Source organism: Hypanus sabinus, chromosome 14 (genome assembly GCF_030144855.1).
Source record: "Hypanus sabinus isolate sHypSab1 chromosome 14, sHypSab1.hap1, whole genome shotgun sequence".
NCBI lineage: Eukaryota > Metazoa > Chordata > Chondrichthyes > Myliobatiformes > Dasyatidae > Hypanus > Hypanus sabinus.
The window spans coordinates 28,636,900-28,659,818 of NC_082719.1; the positions used below are offsets into that span (position 1 = coordinate 28,636,900).

At 39.0% G+C, this 22,919-nt stretch overlaps 1 protein-coding gene and 1 long non-coding RNA gene across 3 annotated transcripts in view; one reads left to right on the plus strand and one right to left on the minus strand.

Annotated features, from left to right (window-relative positions):
* Window positions 1-22,919, minus strand: part of lcorl (ligand dependent nuclear receptor corepressor-like) — a 244,929-nt gene that overhangs the window by 165,751 nt on the left and 56,259 nt on the right. The window contains exon 1 of one of the 2 annotated variants that reach the window (XM_059988937.1): window positions 3,441-3,565. The exons of the other annotated variant lie outside the window; for it this stretch is intronic. The gene's annotated coding sequence lies outside the window, so the exon portion shown is untranslated. Of the gene's footprint in view, window positions 1-3,440; window positions 3,566-22,919 lie in introns of those variants that run through there. 2 annotated transcript variants of the gene reach the window in all.
* LOC132404637 (uncharacterized) overlaps window positions 1-22,919 on the plus strand; it is a 172,288-nt gene that overhangs the window by 23,930 nt on the left and 125,439 nt on the right. The gene's annotated exons all lie outside the window — the stretch shown is intronic.

Genomic DNA, 22,919 nt, shown 5'->3' on the forward strand with positions numbered 1-22,919 from the left:
AGGAGGCAATGGGCAGGCAAGGAGATATGTTGAGAGAGGGAAAAGGGGATGGGGAATGGTGAAGGAGAGGAGACCATTACCAGAAGTTTGAGAAATTGATGTTCGTGCCATCAGGTTGGAGGCTGCCCAGATGGAACGTAAGGTGTTGTTCCTCCAACCTGAGTGTGGCCTCATCGTGACAGTAGAAGAGGACATGGACTGACATATGAACTTCTTAGAACGTGCTTTAACTTAAAAGTATATTTTTTTCTCATTTATTGTGAAGGGTATTTTGAATAATTAATCTTTCAATGTCCAGCATTTAGATGTCTGAAAGTCATTTGCCATACATGAGTGAACTGCTGAGGATCAATTAAGGAGGGGAGTATGTCTATATAACTGGTAGGAATTGACCATTCTCCTCCTTTATGAAATACAGATTAACTACCTCAAGAATTTCAACAAGAGCAGAATTTTGTGTAATCTACATAAAAATATTGCAATATTAAACCATGTTCAATTCTGGCAGTTACTAACGTGGAGCATTGGAATTATCCCAACTGTTTGTTCAGCTGAGACTAAACTTTCTGTTACTTGTAGATTATCTGAGATCAGCTGGGGAGAACTAAAACCTCCACACACATGCTCCCATCATAGAATAGAAATGAATTATCATATCTCTGCACATCTGCTTGACTCTGATTGAATCATTCTTGCTTTGCCGATATCTTGGTCCCATTGGGACCCCACTGATTGTTTTCTTGAGGAGTATGAACACTAATTGCTCATCAGACAACTGGGTTTCAGTTTTAGCAAGGATGGTAATGCCCACAGGTGACAGAGTGGGCAATAAATTTTACCATAACAACCAAGAGAAAATCTGCAGATGCTGGAAATCCAAGCAACACGCACAAAGTGCTGGAGGAACTCAGCAGGCCAGGAAGCAGTTATGGAAAAGAGTATAGTCAACTGTTTGGGCTGAGAGCCTTCATCAGGACTGAAAATATGTTGGTACATGAATAGTGTTTTCCTCGGCATACTATGGACACACATTACATCCATTAACGGTACCGTTAATTGGTGTTACAGAGCTTCAGCAGCAACTACTTGCCTTGCTGTAATACATTTTAAATGACCATTAATTCCTAGATGTGTGAGCAAGTGCTCATATGCATGGACTTCAGGTTAGATCCTTTTATTCAAACCCAGTGTCTCATTATCAGTCATTCCATCAACGCCCGCCTTTATTATGTAGGAGTGTCTGATGCTGGGAAAACTGTGATGTTCAGATAGCTTGGCCTCTGTGTATTTGAAGAGGGAGTTTGTCAAAAAAGTGTACATCTGATTTGTTGTTGTCACCACCTCCTCCTCCTCAGGTAATGCACAACAAACTGGCAATGGCTGAATCCCTCCTCTGTAACACTTTCTTATTTTACAATATTTTACCTGCAGCTTAGCTCTGATATGGATTATGGAGAATTTAAGCAAATCTTACATCCCTACTGGCTCTGACCCATGAACTGTATGGAGGATGATTATACTGTATAGTGCAAACTTAACTACATTAAATTTTTTTCCATAATTGAGGAAAGATTACAAAGACAATATTGGGACTCCGGTAAAATATGAAAGCCAAATCAGGAATCCATTCAAATCCCTGGATGTGGATATGAATTAGTCTATCATCAACTGCAAATTAAGAATTTCCATTGATATAATTTGCGCAGTTTGTGATTGTATTTACTGTTGTATAACTTTCTTAAATGCTCCAGAGGTCATATCAGACACAAAATGCTGAAGGAACTCAGCAGGCCAGCCGGCAGCTATGGAGAGGAGTAATTACTTAACATTTCGGGCCAAGACCCTTCATTAGGACTGATTCCTCCAGCATTTTTGTTCTGTATTTCCAGCATCTGCAGAATCTCTTGTGTTTATACCCTAGCGGAATATTTCACCATGCTTTTGACGTTCAGCAGGTCTGAAATGTTTATTAAGACAACACAGTACTCTTCTACCAAAATAAAATCATGTTGAAGTTCATTTAATGGGTCTGAACTAATACATTACAGCAGCCGTCTGAGAATTAATTGATTTTTATCTTTGCAACATGTTTTACTGTTTACGGCAAGATGCTACCCTAGATGAAGATACCAACAATATATTTTTAATAATCTAACATAAAAATGATTCTACCAGTGAATATTTTCATAATCTGCATTCACATTGGTAATTCTTCTTTTTTGATTTTCATGCTACATTGATGCTCTGAAGAAACCTGTCACTTTCAATCAATATCAGGACACCGTTCCACCAGTTTTACACATTTCTCAAGTTAAACCTAATATCTTTGATCAATTCCTTTTAAATCTCTCAACTTTCATTTTTTTTATGTCAGTACCCAGATATAGAAAACAACCTGAAATGTGAGTATTACATCAACGATCAAAGGTAGTGGGCCGTTATCTATTCTTATGTTATTGTAAGTCAAAGTTATTTAATGCCAAACCATTTCAGCTTTTGCCACTATCAATGAGAGGTGCAGTATAATTTATTTTTCAAAGGTAGCTCAGACTAGACAGAAGCAAATTGATGTAACCTTTATGGAAGCAGCAGTACTTCACGCATGTCGGTCTTGATGCGTATCAAAAACTCAATATAAGAAAAAATGACAGTGAATTACAATTTTAAAATGATTTTGACATGTTAATTGTTAGTTATTTAAGGATACTGTTTTGTATGACATACACAACAGTGTTTATAAAACTGAACAGGAGACAATGTATTAATGGATTTAATTTATAAGGCACAATGATGCTTTTGTAGGCTTTTGCACATGAACTGGTATTTGTAGTAAAAAGCATTATGCTGAATTTCTGTAGAAACTGAATATTATTTTGATTCAAGCATAGAACAATTTCTGCATTATCTACTTAAGAAAGAAGCCATTTTAATTTTGTGGCTGAAAAAAGAATGAAAAATTGTTTTCATTCTTGTAAAATGACATTTTCCAATTTATGTTGTCTGTCCTATTTTTTTTTCCAAAAATTTTACATCTTTCATTAATGTTTTATGATAATTTGAAGTTACTGAAAAATCATTTAAAAGAGACACTAGTCATTTTTATCCTGCTTCTTCTAGTGTACACAATAAAAATAGGCTGGCAATCAGGGATAGGATTATCTTTTCAAATAATGCAAATTTGTATCTTAGAGGATATAATCACTGTATCATTTGATAATGTTATTAACATTACTAATAATTGTATAAACTGTTAGAATTTATCAGATGGCTAAAATGTTTGCCTGTTCGGCATCAATGACTGAATAGTAAAAATGCTTTACTCTGTCATTCACTGGTTGGAATACAGAGCACACTTGAACCCGACGAAACAAGACCAACCAAACAAATCCAGACATTTAAATGCCGGTTGTCACTGGTGCTACCTCTTTATAGAAACTTACTTGTTCAAAGCTGGAAACATTCTGTGTTTTGTGGAGGAGTCTGGTTTCCTTTGCTGGATAAGGAAAAAGGTGTTATTCTCCAGTAAAATTGACCTTGATTGCCTTACATATTGGGTATTGGGCAGCTGTAAGAAACAAATTCCCTGAATGACTAACAGAAACACGAAAATCAATACAAATTTTGTCACTAAGTTACACTACAGAATTTTGGAACATTTGAGAATAGGCCACATCCTTAACTTTTCATTTGGGTGGCAGGACATAATTTGGGTCAATTTGGAAGGGTGGAAGAATTATAATAATTATCAATCATGATCAATTATTCGATCATAACAGTTACTGATGAATTATGATATAAAAAAACTTATTATTGATCACTTCTGATTATTGAGCTGCTGAAAAGTGCATTTTCAGTGTAGTTCTATGATATCTGTCTGTTACATTTTTTATATCCCTTTCCAAACTCATGTGGAAATGTAATACAAAACAGTGAAATATGAGGTAGCCTTTTCGTTTGTTTCTTTATCTCCTTAACTGGAATATATTTGAGGTAAAATTCCTATGTGTAATCCTTCAGTTTTACCTTAAAATTTATAAAAGAATCTTCAGGTTACCTGTAGATATATGAAACTATAATCAGTAAAAACCTAGTTTCTGCCCTGACATGAGGATCAAGTTTCTTCTTGAGACAGAAGAACATTTCCTTCCATGAAATATTAGGTTTTCACACACCATTGAAGAGTTCAATAAAGGAATTCTTTGAGAATACACAAAGATGATGGAAATACAAACACTGGATTGTCTATGATTATTTTGATTTTGAGTTTTAATGCTTTTTATGATGATTTTGCAAAGGAAAAATCTGTTTTCTGAGCAATTTGTGGTTTGAGCTTATACTTTTTCTTCACCAAATTCTAGATAGAAATAAACACCTGATGTTTTAAGCATCTGTTCCCAGTTGACGTTGCTACATAGAATTCTGGGAATAATGATATTAAGCCCTGGAGATCACCTCTCTATAATGACCCCATAATGTCAGCTCTTGCAGTGCATGACTGATTTAGATTTGAATATATGTAAGGAACCCACCTGTCAATTGAAACACCTGGTTTAGTCCTAGATATAGCTGTCAAAATCAGTCCTGCTGCTTTCAGAAATGATACAACTTTAAAATATCCGGACATTCATATAATTAAAATATATGGTGCCAAATAATGTTTAGTTTGAATATTTAATAAATCTATGAGTACTACAAATGGATCTTACTTAATATTAGCAACAACAGAATAAGTAGGCCATCTAGGAAATATAATTCCTAGTTAAAATATGTGTCTTTTTTAATCTCCATGTATTATATCATCGGTGAAAACTGCAAAATTCAGCAAAGATGGAGAGTATCTTTTATAAACGTGTGTGAATGTGACTGTGTGGTAAAGGGATTTGTTTTGTTCTGTTGTTGCTGTTGCTTGTTTTGTTCTGCAGAATGTTGTAGGCATGCTATGTTGGCGCCAAAATGTGTGATGACACTTGCAGGTTATTAATGTAAATAAGACATTTTTGATATACCTGTGACAAATAAATCTGGACCTGAACATCTCTCCACTTCCCTCTTGACTGGCGCCCTCACAATCTTGTATATATCTCAATCAGGTTCTCTTTCAGTGTTCTAAACTCCACTAGATATAGGCCTAGTCTGTCTGACCTTTTCTTATAAGACAACCTTTTCCAGGTATTTATCCAGTAGATCTCTAAATTGGAGTGCAGTAACATCCCTCCTTTATTGAGGAGCCAAGTACTGAACACCAGGTGTACTGTAGTCTCACCAATGCCTTCGATAACTGAATACAGCATTGTGGCCTCCTTATGTTTGCTTTACTATTTACATCCTACCTATCTGCATCATCAGCAAGTTTAGCAACCAAACCATCAGCGCCTTCATTCAAGTCAGTAAATTTGATGGAAAGACTTCAACTTGAAATATTAACTCTAGTTGTTCAAACATGATTTCCCTTTCACAAAAACATGTTGACTTTGCCCGATGATTTTGTATTTTTCTAAATGCCCTGCTTTAACATTTTAAAAAATAGCTTACAGCAATTTCCCTATGACAGATGTTAAGCTAAATGACCTGTAGTTTCCTGATATTTATTTGTCTTCCTTCCTTTTAGAATAAAAAGAATTCATTTGTTATTTTCCATTTGAATGGACCCTTCTCTGAACTTGGGGAGCTTTGTAAAATTAAAATCAATGTATCCTCTTTCTCACTAGGATGAGTTTATCGGGACCCAAGCACAAGCTAGACTGCTGCTTCAACAATTTACTTAGAACCACTGCCTCAGTCATTGTAATTTTCGTTCTTCCTACCTCCTTTCTGATTCCTACTTTGCAGATACCTGGGATGCTCTGTGGTGAAGACTGATGCAAAATACCTGTTTAATTCAACTGTCTTATATTCCATTATTAATTTCCAAGATATAATTTCTGTAACACATAACATTTTCATTGAAACTCTTACCTTTCTTTGTATTTCTAGCTAGCTTACTCTCTAGTCTTGTCTTTATTCTTTGATTTGCTACATTAAAAACAAATTATAGATAAAGCCCTCCAGCCCAACAATCCCACATTGTCCAATTACATCCGTGTGACCAAGGAACCTACTAACCCACCTGTATGTCTCTGGAAACCTGAGCACCCAGAGGAAATCCACATGGTTACAAACTCCTTAGTGGCAGTGGGAATTGAACCCAGGTTGCTGGTGCTGTAATAGCATTATGCTACCATGCTGCCCCCTGCTCTACTTTGAACCTTGTTGTTCAGTCATTAAGTCGAATCCGACTCTCTGAGTCCATAGGGTTTTCATGGCAAGATACAGAAGTAGACTTAAGAAGTAGCTTCCTTCCACACAGATACTGCTGCTGCCCAGGTTGGGACCCAGCTGGGTTTGACCTCAGGACCATCTGCTGATGCCACTACACCACCAGCTGGCCCAATCACTTTAATAGTTGAGCTTATACAACATCTTTTGCTTCACCTGGACTTCCAAGGTGGAGCATGCTTGATGGATTGTGATGCATAATTTGCCTGAGAATGAGATCAAAAACTTTCCCAATATTTCACTTGTCCAGATGGCTTTGTACGTGGCTGCTTTAAGCTGTGCATAGAACCAAAATACATGAACAAGTGTTACATGAACATGAAAATACATGCTGAGTTCTATCTTTTTCTTGATCCTATGAAGGATGGGTCCTGGCTTTTATTCATTTGGACTCTGCCATGTTACTTGTCCTTAATATGTTTTTTTTTCCGACAATTTTGATCATCAGGTAGTGGTCAACACCAACTGTCATGCAGGACTTGCAGGGGAAGGGCATAATGTATCCTGTGGAGTTATTTCCCAAACAGACAGTAAAAATCAGTTGGTAGAATGCTTCATTGCCAGAACTCAACAATAAGCACCAAGAATTTGCTTGGTTTGCAGTGAGAGGGACCAGCTCCCTCAGATTCTTTCTGCAGAGTTGGAGTGCCATTCCTAAAATCTGCATTCCTTGAGAAGGCTGTGGTATGGACTACACCATCACGTCTTTGTGGACTACGTGTTTGCAAAGAAGGTCTGGCAAAGATGCAAAGGTCCTTATCATGTTTCATCCCGAGCAGTGAGCCTCTGATCTATTGTCTGCTCCCAGGGTTGTAGACTGAAATGAACACCTAATTCTGTTGAAAGATCACCATCTCTATGAAAGATGTTCTTTGCTTTGGCCAAAACTTTTTAGTCTTTCAATACAATGAGAAGTCCATAAATGAATGCTGCCATCTGGAACATTCCAGGCAACAGGAGTATGTGTTATGAGACACACTGAAATTTGGTGCAGTCAGCACAAAGGGTTTGTGGGGAAGCACTGGAATCAGAAGTCCATTTGGTACTGGACGTTGAGAGGCTGGGTCCTGTGTAACAGCCTTGCAAACTGCACTTGATGAGTGTATTACCTAACGAGGCCAAATAAGTGTCATTGATACATTGTAGATAGAAAGTACTAACTTGATGGTGCTATTTACTCAAACAACACCATTGATGTATGGAACTGACAAAACTATGAACACAAGGAAATCCATGTACTATTTTATATTTCTTGTAGAGTACATACTTTATATTTCGTATTTTTTAATGTAGCTTATTTTTAAAATTAAAAAGGAAGTTGAATTTTTGCTAGCATTACTTTAAGAAATTTACTCAGATTTGTGGGATGTTCTTCCCAAAAATCACACACAATTCTTACGTGCATCAGCTGGGAAGCTCAGTAGTTGCATTACTCTGTAAACGAAGCCTTCGACAATAAGTGCCATTTAAAATCTTCCTTCTCTGCCACTGAAGCAAACTGGTGTACAACTTTAATACAGCACCACTTTAATGCAAGTTTCCAGCTACAAATAAATTTCTATTATTGTAGGATGTTAGAAATTAAATCAATTGTCAGTGATGATTCTAAGCTAACTATGTGCTTGCATTTGACAAACCTGGCAATTGTTTGTAGTCCAACAAAACTCACATAGATCTTCACTTCCAAATGTATCCTTGTTTCAGCATCAATGTACTTGAATAGGAATACAATTACAGTATTTCTTCATGAAAATGAAGTAGATATCTTCTCAAACACGAGGAGATCTGGAAATTCAAGCAACACACACAAAATGCTGGTGGAACACAGCAGGCCAGGCAGCATCTATAGGGAGAAGCACTGTCGACGTTTCGGGCCGAGACCCTTCGTTTGGACTAACCGAAAGAAAAGATAGTAAGAGATTTGAAAGTAGTGGGGGGAGGGGGAAATGCAAAATGATAGAAGACCGGAGGGGGTGGGATGAAGCTAAGAGCTGGAAAGGTGATTGGCGAATGTGATACAGAGCTGGAGAAGGGAAAGGATCATGGGATGGGAGGCCTCAGGAGAAAGAAAGAGGGGGGGGAAGCACCAGAGGGAGATGGAGAATAGGCAAGGAGATATTGTGAGAGAGAAAGAGAGAGAGAAAAAATATAGGGATGGGGTAAGGAGGGGAGGAGGGGCATTAACAGAAGTTAGAGAAATCAATGTCCATTCCATCAGGTTGCAGGCTACCCAGACGGAATATAAGGTGTTGTTCCTCCAACTTGAGTGTGGCTTCATCTTGACAGTAGAGGAGGCCATGGATAGACATATCAGAATGGGAATGGGACGTGGAATTAAAATGTGTGGCCACTGGGAGATCCTGCTTTCTCTGGCGGACCGAGCGTAGGTGTTCAGTGAAACAGTCTCCCAGTCTGTGTTGGGTCTCACAAATATATAGAAGGCCACACCAGGAGCACCAGACGCAGTATACCACACCAGCCGACTCACAGGTGAAGTGTCACCTCACCTGGAAGGACTCTCTGGGGCCCTGAATGGTGGTGAAGGAGGAAGTGTAAGGGCAGGTGTAGCACTTGTTCCACTTACAAGGATGTGCGAGGAGGGAGATCGGTGGGAAGGGATGGGGGGACGAATGGACAAGGGAGTCGCATAGGGAGTGATCCCTGGGGAAAGCAGAAAGTGGGGAGGAGGGAAATACGTGCTTGGTGGTGGGATCTTGTTGGAGATGGCGGAAGTTACGGAGAATTATATGTTGGACCTGGAGGCTGGTGGGGTGGTAGGTGAGGACAAGAGGAACCCTATCCCTAGTGAGGTGGCAAGAGGATGGGATGAAAGCAGATGTGCATGAAATGGGAGAGATGCATTTGAGGGTAGAGTTGATGGTGGGGGAAGGGAAGCCCCTTTCCTTAAAAAAGGAAGAGATCTCCTTCGTCCTGGAATGAAAATCTCATTCTGAGAGCAGATGTGGTGGAGATGGAGGAATTGAGAGAAGGGGATAGCATTTTTACCAGTAACAGGGTGGGAAGAGGAATAGTCCAGGTAGCTGTGAGAGTCTGTGGGCTTATAGTGGACATCAGTAGATATAATAAATATATCAGTAGATATTTTCTCTTTATGTTTGTCTTTCTTTAAGTTGGGAGTACCCATCAGTCTTTAGAGCTGATTCTTACAATGGTAGAATGAAACTATTAATCTTTTATGTTATTCATATAAAGTTTGCAACTAGCATGATGGGCTTTATGAGTTTTTCTTTCCATTTCCAACATAACCATAATCTGCTTCACATAATTGCATAGGGGAACAGTTTATTGCTTAAAAGAACCAAACAGTCATAGTAAGTATTTGCAGAAATACTTAATTTTCTGCAGAATTATAGTATCTCATTTACTTGGAGCCAAAAAGCACTACCTTTAACATTGCGTTGTTGTTCCTGGCAATTGAATATATTTTATCATAAAATCTATCTCTGCCACTGTCATTGTAAAACAAATGTTTTTACAGCTAATATATACTTTCACATGTCAAGTTACAAATCTGGTAGTTTAGAAAGTAAGTTCAGTGTGTCAGGAAAGCTGTAGATCACTAATGACTTGAATTCAGTTTGACTGTTCTCTTTTTTGCACTCTGTAGGATGTCAGAATATTTAATTCATGATGTTAAAAAGATCCTTAAATGTCAGAATAATTATGTCACAGCAGGCATTTAAAACACTGGAAAATGTCATCTGACAGTGCATTTCATGCTCTTTGTTATTTTAGAAAACTAATGAGTGACTGACATATATAGGGGTCATTCTGCAAATTACAGCTGTGACTAAAGATGCATCATTTGCATAATCCAAACTTTACAATGCCCATCTTGCTTTAACTAGATCAGATGTCTACACACTACATTGTATCCCATGCCTTAAACATTTTTCATTATTCTAAAACAAGGCAACATCTATTATTTTTATAATATTAAACAAAATGTTTCTGTGAATCCTCCATTAGAGTAATGGGCACCATTTCACAGCACCATAGCATTTTTGACCTTTTGCATTCTTTCAAAAGATGAAATATATGTTTTTTTTTGAATTTCATACTAATTATGCAAAGAGGATTTTGAGGTGATGCAGAATGCTGGTAGTCAAGGAAACAAGGTCAAAGAAATCATCTTTTTGGATTCGCACTGCAACAGAGTCCACTCTAGCATTTCCAACGTATAATAAATAATATGATTTCCTCATTATGTTTAATTTTAAAGCTAAAATTTAAGAGTATGAATATTTGTGATAAACTGTAATAGGCTGATTATTACACAATGAATTTGCAGTGTACCTCTTGAGGTAAATGATTGGTGTAATCAAAGAAAAGCTCCTGAAAGAGGCAAGAGGAGATTTGGGAGTAAATTAACTTTAGTATTTTATTCCTAGGGTTTGGGCATCAGTGGTAAGGATGTTAGATGTTGCCTGTTCAGTGTTTTTTTTTGCTTGGGTTGAATGAGTAACTTGCTTTGTTAATTAAGATTTAACAGCATTTGGTGTGGGACTGGAATCACATGAAGGTGGTGTGGTAGGACAGGAATGAACCCCATTTGTATTTTTACAGTCCAATAATTTTATGAGCAATGTTACAGACTTTAAATTCCAGATTTATCACCATATTGAGTTCAAGTTCTTATATGGCTGTGATGGGAATTGAGCTTATATTTTTTGTTTCATCAATGTCTTCAGATTACTGGTCCAATAACATGGTCAGTACATCATTATCCCCTACACTGCTCTGGGCATATTATATTAATTAGTATACCCAGTATATAGAAGACAAAAAACTAGTCATTTATCCATATTTCAGCTGAAGTAAGAGGTCAAAAAAATATGGGGTTTAATGGAAGACTAAATGGAAATGATAAAAGCAAGATAAAAACAGAAGATGGTCATTTTCCCTTAACATTTCCACAAAATTCCATCTGATTAGGTTCTCAGGTCCATTTACTGCTCTTGATTAAACTCTCTTATTCAATTAAAACTCCTCTTTACATGAATTTCTTCAACTAATAAAAAACATTGATGTATATTCCCTCCATAATATAAACATAAAAGTAATTTCCCTCCTTTAATTAAAAAAAGGCCAAACCTTTTCAATTTCCTTATTGCCCACTGTTTTCTGTCTCAGCATTTGTTGCCATACTCTTCCCATTGTGTTCAGCAGGAATATGAGTTCCGTGGTGTAACAAGGCTTCTGAATGGCCGATAGGAAACCTCACTGTCCTTGTCTTCTAGAATGCCCTCAAAATCATTCAGGTGTAACTAACACTACCTTCCTTTGGCCTATGATTGATTGATTGGTGTTCATCTTGTAACTGACATTTAAGTAGCAAATGGGGACGATTCTGATTACCTTTTAAGTGTCCATATGAGTTACTGCCCATGTTGGAGTTGAAGGAAAAGAGGATGCTAACATACTTGCTAGGCAATCATTTATAATTAAGGATATAAATGTAGTGGTGCCTTTGCATGAACCATAATTAAAAGGTCTATTGAATCACTGCAGCAACAAAGCTGGGATAAGGAAAAGAAAAGACAACATTTATATAAAATTCAGAAGATGATGGAAACTCAGCTGGTAGATGGGTATAAAAGGATAGAAGTTATACTTAGTATGCCCATGTATTGGGCCTACTAGGTTGAATAATTCCCTGCTCGGAAGTAATATGCATGATACAGGCATCTGTAGGGAGTGTACTTGTCCAAAAGTGATACTGCATATATTGTTTCAATGCAGTTCTTATGAGAAACATCTAATTGCTAAATTGAGATCTTTGGGAGAGATGGAGTTGAACATGGAAAGTTTATTAGAACATCACTGCTATTACAATGTATATAAGTGTGTATTTGACATTCTGAAAAACATTAGACTTTTTGATATTAAACATAAAAACATAGAAAACCTACAGCACAGTAAAGGCCATTCGGCCCACAAGGTTGTGCCAAATACGTCCCTACCTCAGAAATTACTAGGCTTACCTATAGCCCTCTATTTTAATAAACTCCATGTACCTATCCAAAAGTCTCTTAAAAGACCCTATCGTATCCGCCTCCACCACCGTTGTCGGCAGCCCATTCCACGCACTCACTACACTCTAGGTAAAAAACTTACCCCTGACATCTCCTCTGTACCTACTCCCCAGAACCTTAAACCTGTGTCCTCTTGTGGCAACCATTTCAGCCCTGGAAAAAAGCCTCTGACTATCCACAAGATCAATGCCTCTCATCATCTTATACACCTCTATCAGGTCACCTCTCTGTTGCTCCAAGGAGAAAAGGCCGAGTTCACTCAACCTGTTCTCATAAGGCATGCTCCCCAATCCAGGCAACATCCTTGTAAATCTGCTCTGCACCCTTTCTATGGCTTCCACATCCTTCCTGTAGTGAGGCGACCAGAACTGAGCACAGTACTCCAAGTGGGGTCTGACCAGGGTCCTATATAACTGCAATATTTCCTCTTGGCTCCTAATTTCAATTCCACGATTGATGAAGGCCAATGCACCGAATGCCTTCTTAACCACAGAGTCAACCTGCGCAGCTGCTTTGAGCGTCCTATGGACTCGGACCCCAAGATCTCTCTGATCCTCCACACTGCTAAGAATCTTTCCATTAATACTATATTCTGCCATCATATTTGACCAACCAAAATGAACCACTTCACACTTATCTGGGTTGAACTCCATCAGCCACTTCTCAGCCCAGTTTTGCATCCTATCAATATCCCGCTGTAACATCTAACAGCCCTCCACACTACCACAACACCTCCAACCTTTGTGTCATCAGCAAACTTACTAACCCATCCCTCCACTTTCTCATCCAGGTCATTTATAAAAATCACGAACAGTAAGGGTCTCAAAGGGTCTGAGGCACACCACTGGTGACCAACCTCCATGCAGAATATGACCCGTCTACAACTACTCGTTGCCTTCTATGGGCAAGCCAGTTCTGGATCCACAAAGCAACTTCCCCTTGGATCCCATACCTCCTTGCTTTGTCAATAAGCCTTGCATGGGGTACCTTATCAAATGCCTTGCTGAAATCCATATACACTACATCTACTGCTCTTCCTTCATCAATGTGTTTAGTCACATCCTCAAAAAATTCAATCAGGCTCGTAAGGCACGACCTGCCCTTGACAAAGCCATGCTGACTATTCCTAATCATATTATACCTCTCCAAATGTTCATAAATCCTGCCTCTCAGGATCTTCTCCATCAACTTACCAAACACTGAGGTAAGACTCACTGGTCTATAATTCCATGGGCTATCTCTACTCCTTTTCTTGAATAAAGGAACAACATCCGCAACCCTCCAATCCTTCAAAAACTCTCTCGTCCCCATTGATGATGCAAAGATAATCGCCAGAGGCTCAGAAATCTCCTCCCTTGCCTCCCACAGTAGCCTGGGGTACATCTCATCCCATCCTGGCGACTTATCCAACTTGATGCTTTCCAAAAGCTCTAGCACATTCTATTGTCTTATCTTCAGGCAGCGCTTTACAAAATGTGAAATCCACTCCCTCATCTCTGTGTTCTGCCTCTCCACACCTCTGCTGATCTCTGTTGAATTTTTGGCCTCTTCTTGGCTGCCCTCTCTTGCCTCTTGAATTCTTCTTCCTCTGTTTCTTCCTGTACTACGCTGATCTCACATCCACGGACCTCCTTCGTTTAAATATTGGCCTTCCTCCTCCAATTTCAAGTCTTCTGCTCAGTGGTGCTCTTCCCTCTCCCATCAACACCATCAGGGCTTCACCTGACCCACAACCTGGGCTCTTTTCATCATTTGCATTTGTTGTTCGCCACCCACTGCGTGATCCTCACTTTCAAATCTCACTTTCTGTTCTGTGACAATTACATTGTCTTTGTTTTCATTTTCCACTTTCTTCTCTGCAACCATTCCTGCTTTGTGGCTTCCATTTATCATGTTCTTATCCCAGGTATCCTCATCTTCACCCACTTGGTCATTGTTGGGCTGGCCACCTCTGGAAGAAATTTCCCGAGAGCTGGCTTAGGACCTGGCTTACCATCTGGCTGTTCCTGAGGACTAATTCCATGCTGCTTTCCTTCGTCCCTTTCTTCCATATTATCAGCCCCAATATTATCTGAATTTTTTTGGGATGTGGGGCATTTAGTGGGTATACATCCTGTCTCTTTGCTCCACACTCCAACACAGAAGGTGGCGGTAATGCACCGGATGTTGCTCTGCCAACTGCCTTTAAACCTTTCAAGAAGAAGTAGAAATGAGCACCATTTTGTTTTTTTGTGCCTAATTCAGCTGTAGATGAGCTAAGCAAGTAGTCTTAAATTTATACTTGTGGGTTACTAGGAGTCAGCCCAAGAGAGAGAGAAGGAATGGAGAGAATTTCTCCTCCAAGATCTTTTATATCAGGTTGGCTGTTACACATAGCTTGTCATTTTGAATGCTTAGGTTCAGTGTAGAATCAGATAAGAAGGCCTGAATTTATTTGGATTGGATTTGCTTTTCTTTTTAAAGTTCATTATCACATTTGAATGCTTTGAATTTTGTGCTATCACACAATGTCCAATAAATAATTGTTTTCTTCAGTGACTGTATAATCAAGAGCAGAGATGTTAAAATAGAAATCCAGTTTTCAGTTGCTCGATTGACACATTTTATGAGACCCTTTGCCACATTTCTTAGTTTTTGATGATTTAATCAAGAGTTTTGAATTATGGGGCTGGAGATATACGAAGGGTAATTGAGAAGTTTGTGGCCTAAGGTAGAAGGAGTCAATTTTAGAAAATCTAGCACATTTTTTTTCAACATAGTCCTCTCCTACCTCTACACACTTAATCCAGTGGTCATGGAGCATACGGATCTTGGACACCAGAAACTGTCCACAGCAGGGGTGATTGATAAGTTTGTGGTCTAAAGTAGAAGGAGATGAGTTAAACAGCTCTCGTTACATGCACATGCAGTTTAACTCTGAGTAATTATGCAGAAAGTTTGAAGTTAATAACTCATCAGGGATGATTGATAAGTTCATAGGCTAAGATAGAAGGAGATGAGTTATTAACTTCAAACTTTCTGCATTATCACTGAAATAGTTGAACGGCAGGTGCACGTAATGGGAGCTGTATTGCTCATCTCCTTCTGCCTTAGGCCACAAACTTATCAATCACCCATCTGTGGACACTTTCTGGAGGTCCAAGATCCGTATGCTCCATGACCGCGGACTAAGTGTGTAAATGTCGGAGGGGACTATATTGAAAAATGTATGTGCTAGGTTTCCTAAAATTGACTCCTTCTACCTTAAGCCACAAACTTATCAATCACCCCTTGTATTCCATGTAATGGTTACAACATTAAGTGAAAACCCCAGAAGAATATGGACTTGGAGTCAACACAAGAGATTTAGACTTTAATGAATTTTATTTATCTCCTATTGAAGGAAGTGTGAAAGTATAACATTCATTAACACTTCCCAGTGAGAAAAACCTATTAGGCCTCATCCATGTGTTTCCAACAGAGACCATTTCCAGGGATGCCCTAAGTCAGCAGGCAAAGAGTCAATGTGATTGACATCTAGCTATCCACGCTCCAGGTGTGAGAGCTGGAGGAGGGGCAGAAATTAATCCTATGATTTCCAAGTTAATAAAAGAGCACAAAGCACCAGCAGGAATCTGTGAGGTCTGCTTAAAGAATGATAGCTAGGAGCAAAAATACTGTTCTGAAACTAAGATCTGTTCAGTACTAGAGAAATTACTAGTTAAGTGAATTCTACCTAACATGCTGTAAAATACAGTGTCCTATGCTTTACTATTTTAAAATTACAGTCAGGATGGATTAGAAACATACAAAATCTACAGCACAATACAGGCCCTTCGGCCTACAAGGCTGTACCGAACATGCCTCTACCTTAGAAATGACTAGGCTTACCTATAGCCCTCTATTTTACTATGTACCTATCTCAATGTCTCTTAAAAGACCCTACCATATCTGTCTCTACCACCATTGCTGGCAGCCCATTCCATGCACTCACCACTCTTTGAGTAAAAAACTAACCCCTGACATCTCCTCTGTACCTACTCCCCAGCAGCTTAAACCTGTGTCCTCTTGTGGCAACCTGTGCACTCTTGTGAAAATGGGGGAGATCTTAAAATGTTTTTTTTTAAGTCTGTATTTACTAAGGAAACTGGCATGGTGTCAAAGGAAATAAGGCAAACGAGTAGTGATGTCATGGAACTTATACAGATTAAAGAGGAGGAGGTGCTTGCTGTCTTGAGGCAAATCAGAATAGATAAATCCCCAGGACCTGACAGGGTATTTCCTTGTACCTTGAAGGAGACTAGTGTTGAAATTGCAGGGGCCATGGCAGATATATTTAAAATGTCAGTATCTACAGGTGAGGTGCCAGAGGATTGGAGGATAGCTCATGTTGTTCCGTTGTTTAAAAAAGGCTATAAAAGTAATCTGGGAAATTATAGTCTGGTAAGTTTGACATCAGTAGTAGGTAAATTATTGGAAGGAGTACTAAGAGATAGGATCTACAAGTATTTGGATAGACAGGGACTTATTAGGGAGAGTCAACATAGCTTTGTGCATGGTAGGTGAGGTTTAACAAATCTATTGGAGTTTTTTGAGGAGGTTACCAGGAAAGTGGATGAAGGGAAGGCAGTGGATGTTGTCTACATGGACTTCAGTAAGGCCTTTGACAAGGTCCCGCAAGGAAGGTTAGTTAGGAAGATTCAGTTGCTAGGTATACATGGTGAGGTGGTAAATTGGATTAGACATTGGCTCAATGGGAGAAGTCAGAGAGTGGTAGTGGAGGATTGCTTCTCTTAGTGGAGGCCTGTGACTAGTGGTGTGCCACAGGGATCAATGCTGGGTCCATTGTTATTTTTTATCTATATCAATGATCTGGATGATAATGTGGTAAATTGGACCAGCAAGTTTGCTGATGATACAAAGATAGGAGGTGTAGTGGACAGTGAGGAAGGTTTTCAAAGCTTGCAGAGGGATTTGGACCAGCTGGAAAAATGGGCTGAAAAATGGCAGATGGAGTTTAATACAGACAAGTGTGAGGAATTGCACTTTGGAAGGAAAAAACCAAGGTAGAACATACAAGGTAAATGGTAGGACACTGAGGAGAGCAGTAGAACAGAGCAAATAGGAATACAGATACAAAATTCCCTAAAAGTGGCGTCTCAAGTAGATAGGGTCGTAAAGAGAGCTTTTGGTACATTGACCTTTATAAATCAAATTATTGAGTATAAGAGTTGGAATGTTATGGTGAGGTTGTACAAGACATTGGTGAGACCAAATTTGGAGTATTGTGTGCAGTTTTGATCACCAAATTACAGGAAGGAGATTAATACGGTTGGAAGAGTGCAGAGAAGGTTTACAAGGATGTTGCCGGGACTTGAGAAACTGAGTTACAGAGAAAGGTTGAATAGGTTAGGACTTTATACCCTGGAGCATAGAAGATTGAGGGGAGATTTGATAGAGGTATATAAAATTATGATGGGTATAGATAGAGTGAATGCAAGCAGGCTTTTTCCACTGAAGCTAGGGGAGAAAAATACCAGAGGACATGGGTTAAGGGTGAAGGGGAAAAAGTTTAAATGGAACATTGGGGGGGCTTCTTCACACAGAGAGTGGTGGGAGTATGGAATGAGCTGCCAGATGAAGTGGTAAACGTAGGCTCACTTTCAACATTTAAGAAAAACTTGGACAGGTACATGGATGAGAGGTGTATGGAGGGATATGGTCCAGGTGCAGGTCAGTGGGACTAGGCAGAAAAATGGTTCGGCACAGCCAAGAAAGGCCAAAAGGCCTGTGTATGTGCTATAATGTTCTATGGTTCTATCCACATGATCAATGCCTCTCATCATCTCATACACCTCTATCTGGTCACCTCTCATCCTCCTTCACTCCAAGGAGAAAAGGCTGAGTTCACTCAACCTATTCTCATAAGGCATGCTCCCCAATCCAGGCAGCATCCTTGTAAATCTCCTCTGTACCCTTTCTATGGCTTCCACATCCTTCCTGTAATGAGGCAACCAGAAATGAGCACAGTACTCCAAGTGGGGTCTGACCAGGGTCCTATATAGCTGCAACATTACCTCTCCACTCCTAAATGTAATTCCACGATTGATGGCCAATACACCATACGCCTTCTTAACCACAGAGTCAACCTGTGCAGCTGATTTGAGCATCCTATGGACTCTGACCCCAAGATCCCTCTGATCTTCCATCCTGCCAAGAGTCTTACCATTAATACTATATTCTACCATCATATTTGACCAACCAAAATGAACCACTTCACACTTACCTGGGTTGAACTCCATCAGCCACTTCTCAGCCCAGTTTTGCATCCTATCAATATCTCGCTGTAACCTTTGACAGCACTCCACACTATCCACAATTACTCCAACCTATGTGTCATCAGCAAACTTACTAACCCATCCCTTCACTTCCTCATCCAGGTCATTTATAAAAATCATGAAGAGTAAGGATCCCAGAACAGATCCCTGAGGCACAACACTGGTCACCGATTAGATGGACTGAAGGACCTTTTTCTGTGCTGTAGTATTCTATGACTCTAAGTGGATTCAGGGTGGGTAGATGACACAACCTCATGACAATAGTAAGTGATTTAATGGGTGGTACCATTCAAAAGCCTACATCTAAGTGATGTCATTCCTTTGAGAGGAAAAGACTCCCTGTTATTTCTAAAGAAAACTGATTTCATGGAAACCAAGCTTAATTGTTGGACATGGATGTTAAAATAAGCACAAAATACATTGCAACATTAATTTGCTAGAATCAAAATGAATTAAGTCATGGCACCAGATGATATAGGGGAAAAATGATTATCTCCTTCTTAATAATGGACAAAATGAGATTTGTGGTATAGAAAGGAAATATGAATGTAATTCCTGCCTGTACTTCATATCCTTCCTGTAATTCCTTTGTGTGTTGATTTTTAGCTATTTGGCAAAAAAAAGGAGATTTTCAGTCTCTTACATCTGTTTGGTCCTGTTTCTCTGTCTGTCGTGGCTATCTTTTCATATACTGCAAGTTTGTGACAAATTCTTAGCAACAATATATTGCATTTGTAACCGCATGCCACGATTTCAAAAGAACCAAAAAAAGTCCTTGAGCAATGTTTATGGATTTGGAGGATGTTTGCGAATAAAACCCTTTGTTCCCTCAGTCAACAGCAAAACCTAAGTGCCTCAGTGTAACATTAGACTTTTATTTCTACAGCACAGGCATGATTAACATAGTGAAATAAAACAAGTGTACTTTTACTCATTTTAAAATTTTGTATCCAGATAAAATTGTCCTCTTCTAAGGTTTATGCTTTAAGAGCTTAAAAATGAATTTTGCATACATTCAGAAGAATATATTGAAAAAGAAACTGTAAATACCTCAAAAATAAAACTGAATTGTTGAAGGTAATTTCTAATCATGAATAAAACGCTGTGATGCAGCATTAATATTCTATCATTTTGTCAAGAAATCTATTTTTTAATAAAATACATTACGGTGGAGATTTAGGGGTGGATTTGGTAAGGATAAGAAAAATCTCTATCTTCAAAATTTGTTATGAATATATAATAAATTCCCTCATCCTGGTAACATTGTTTTCAGAAAAAGAAAATAATGCCAATTCTCAGAATGTGTTTCAATCAGTTTGATTGTCAATTTAAAATAGTAAAGAATATTAGCAACAGAAGATGTCAATTCTAGTTTGTGTTCTTGACAATATTTTAATATGGCATGTTTCAATTTGCTTGTTTCTGTTCTCTGCAGGGAGGTTTGAAATTTAGGTGGGTGTCTATGTACTTTGAGTACATAACTTGCAAGTCTCTGTGTGACAGATTCTGGAGTCAGGAGTAAGCCAGCTACCATCATACAAATCTGCAGGAGAAAAAAAATCCAAGATATGTCACGATAATGACCTTTACTTGTGATGATGCTGAGTGACTTTTGTTAATATTCGAAGGCAGTTTGCTTGCCTCAGTCTTTCTGCATAAACCCCATATCCATGAGTTTGACACCTGAACATTTAAATTTTCCCAATCTCTCCTGCTGGCTTTGCATCTTCCATATTCTATAAAAATTCAAAACCCCATCAAATCCTGATCTGTACTTTCTGCTCTACATCAAGTCTCTGTTCAGCAGTAAATGAACAAAACAGCAACTTGAATCAATGACAGAAAATACGGGTCAGGCAGCAGCTGTGGGATGGGAAACAGGCTGCTCTCTTCTTTAACAGTGTCCTGATTTTAAACTTCTTTTTTTCTGTTCAAAGGCTGAGATTTATCTCAAGACTTCTACATGTTCCACAACTCATCAAGAATTGTTCCTCCAACTAACGTCCCTTGTACATTCCCCATTTTCTTCCTTCCATCACTGAATGGATTATTAACATCTGCCAAACTTTATCTCTCAGAAGACCCTCCCTAACCCTCTTTTTTTTTATCTTTGCTTCTCTATACTTAATCATTTTAAGGTAAGGTTCTTATAATTCCTGTTAACACGTGTAACTCTAGCTTCGGCTAGCGGCTTAATATAGGAGATGATAGCCCTACCCACCCCTCACCTGGCCCGGCCAAACTCAAGAAATCTTGTTTGGATGGATGTTGTGCAATGTATCCCCTGTTACAAGTCAGTACCCCCAAATAACAAACAGTACACCAAATATGATTAAACAATTGAGCTTCATAATTCTAAATTTGACTGTTTGTTAGTAAAGAAAACAAAACAAGAAAAAGGGCTCAGTCTCATGAAACAGTCTAATGAACAGTGTTGGAGCTCACTGATAAGGCCGTTCATCCACCATTGATCTCCACCGGTCATTGCTGACCTTCAGACCCTCACTGCGTCCGCTCCGTCCGAGGTCTACCAACTCCCTCCATTCATGTCTTCTCACCTGATCTCTCCCCAGCAAAAGACCGCAACTTCCCGGCTCCCAGACCCACAAGAAAGAGCATCCTGTTCATTGGCTAGCATGCCCCATTGTCTCTAGTCATAACCCAAACATTGCTGCTACAGAGAAACCATGATCTCAGCAGTGGAACATTACAGCAAAGCCATTACATTAGCCTGAAACCTTACAGTGTGTTACACACATAGAAAATAGGAAAAGAAGCAGATTATTTGCCCCTTGAGCCAACATACCATGGTGGATCATCACCCTGTCCCAGACTCCGTGATATAGAAGGGGGTGTGCTGCAACCTTAGGGCAAAGGTGGGTGGGGGTGTCTTTATACCAGATTGTGGAAAAAGATAGGACCTTCATGGATGGATGGAGGATCAGCCAAGTACAAATGGGCTGGAAATATCGCAGAGAGATCTGGAGTGTTCTCCTGAACTGTGATCAATAAGGATTCCTGAAAATATTTTTGCAACCACTCTCTAGTAGAAAGAAGTGGGAACTGAGGGCTAAACTTTTTCTTGTTATGTTAGTTTCATGGATACATTCATTAAATGGTGGAAACTGAAACCTATCCAATGCTGAAAAGTCTTTATAGAGTGGATGTGGAGAGGAAGTTTCCTATGGTGGGTTTGTCTAAGTCCAGAGGATGCAGCTTCAAAATCGAGGGTGCCCTTTTAGAACAGAGATGAGGAGGAATTTCTTTAGCCAGTGAGTGGTGAATCTGTGGAATTCATTGCCACAGGCAGCTGTGGGAGCCAAATCATTATGTATATTTCAGGCAGAAGTTGGTAGATCCTTGAATGCTCAGGGCATGAAGGATATAGGGAGAAGGCAGGAGATTAGAGCTGAGAGGGAAAATTGGATCAGCTATGATAAAATGGTGGAGCAGACTTGATGGGCCAAATGGCCTAATTCTGCTCCTATATCTTATGATTTTATGGTCTTACGGAAATAAAGTTTGGGGTCAAATGTTGTTTGTCACAGGTGCACTTATGTCAATGCAATTTGTTGTTAAACACACTAATCCTTATATTGGCTGAAGAATATTTAAGTTCTGTCATTCCTCTTGGAAGGAGTTGCCTGAATGCTCCTAATTTTCTTGCTCTTCAGCGTTTATGGAATAATGTTTTACCTCTGCAACACTGAATGGATTAAAGAAAGTATAATAATGGCAGCTTTTGAGGAGATACTGTATAAAATGTAGCAAATTTCATCTTTGTTTAACACTTTATTTCCTTATCTGCTAATGAAATTGAGTTTTGTGGATAGTTTACCCCAGCCATATCCCTTCAATATTTTCTTAAGCAGAGTGGTGGGAACGCTCGGATATAGCTGGGGTCACAATCAATAGATTTTTATCTTCCAGAGTAATGTGGAAATGTTTTGAATTTTCACCCAAAATGCTAGAGGAACTTAGCAAGCCAGGCAGCATCTATGGAAAAGAATAAAGCTGACATTTCAGGCTGAGACCCTTCATCAGGATTCTCTCATATTTTTGAGTCCTGATGAAGGGTCTTGGCCTGAAACATTGACTGTTTACTCTTTTCTACAGATGGTCCCTGGCCTGCTGAGTTCTTCCAGCATTTTGTGTGTGTCGCTCTTGATTTCCAGCATCTGCAGATTTTCCCTTGTTTTTGAATTTTCATGCTCACCTTTGAGGTTTATTT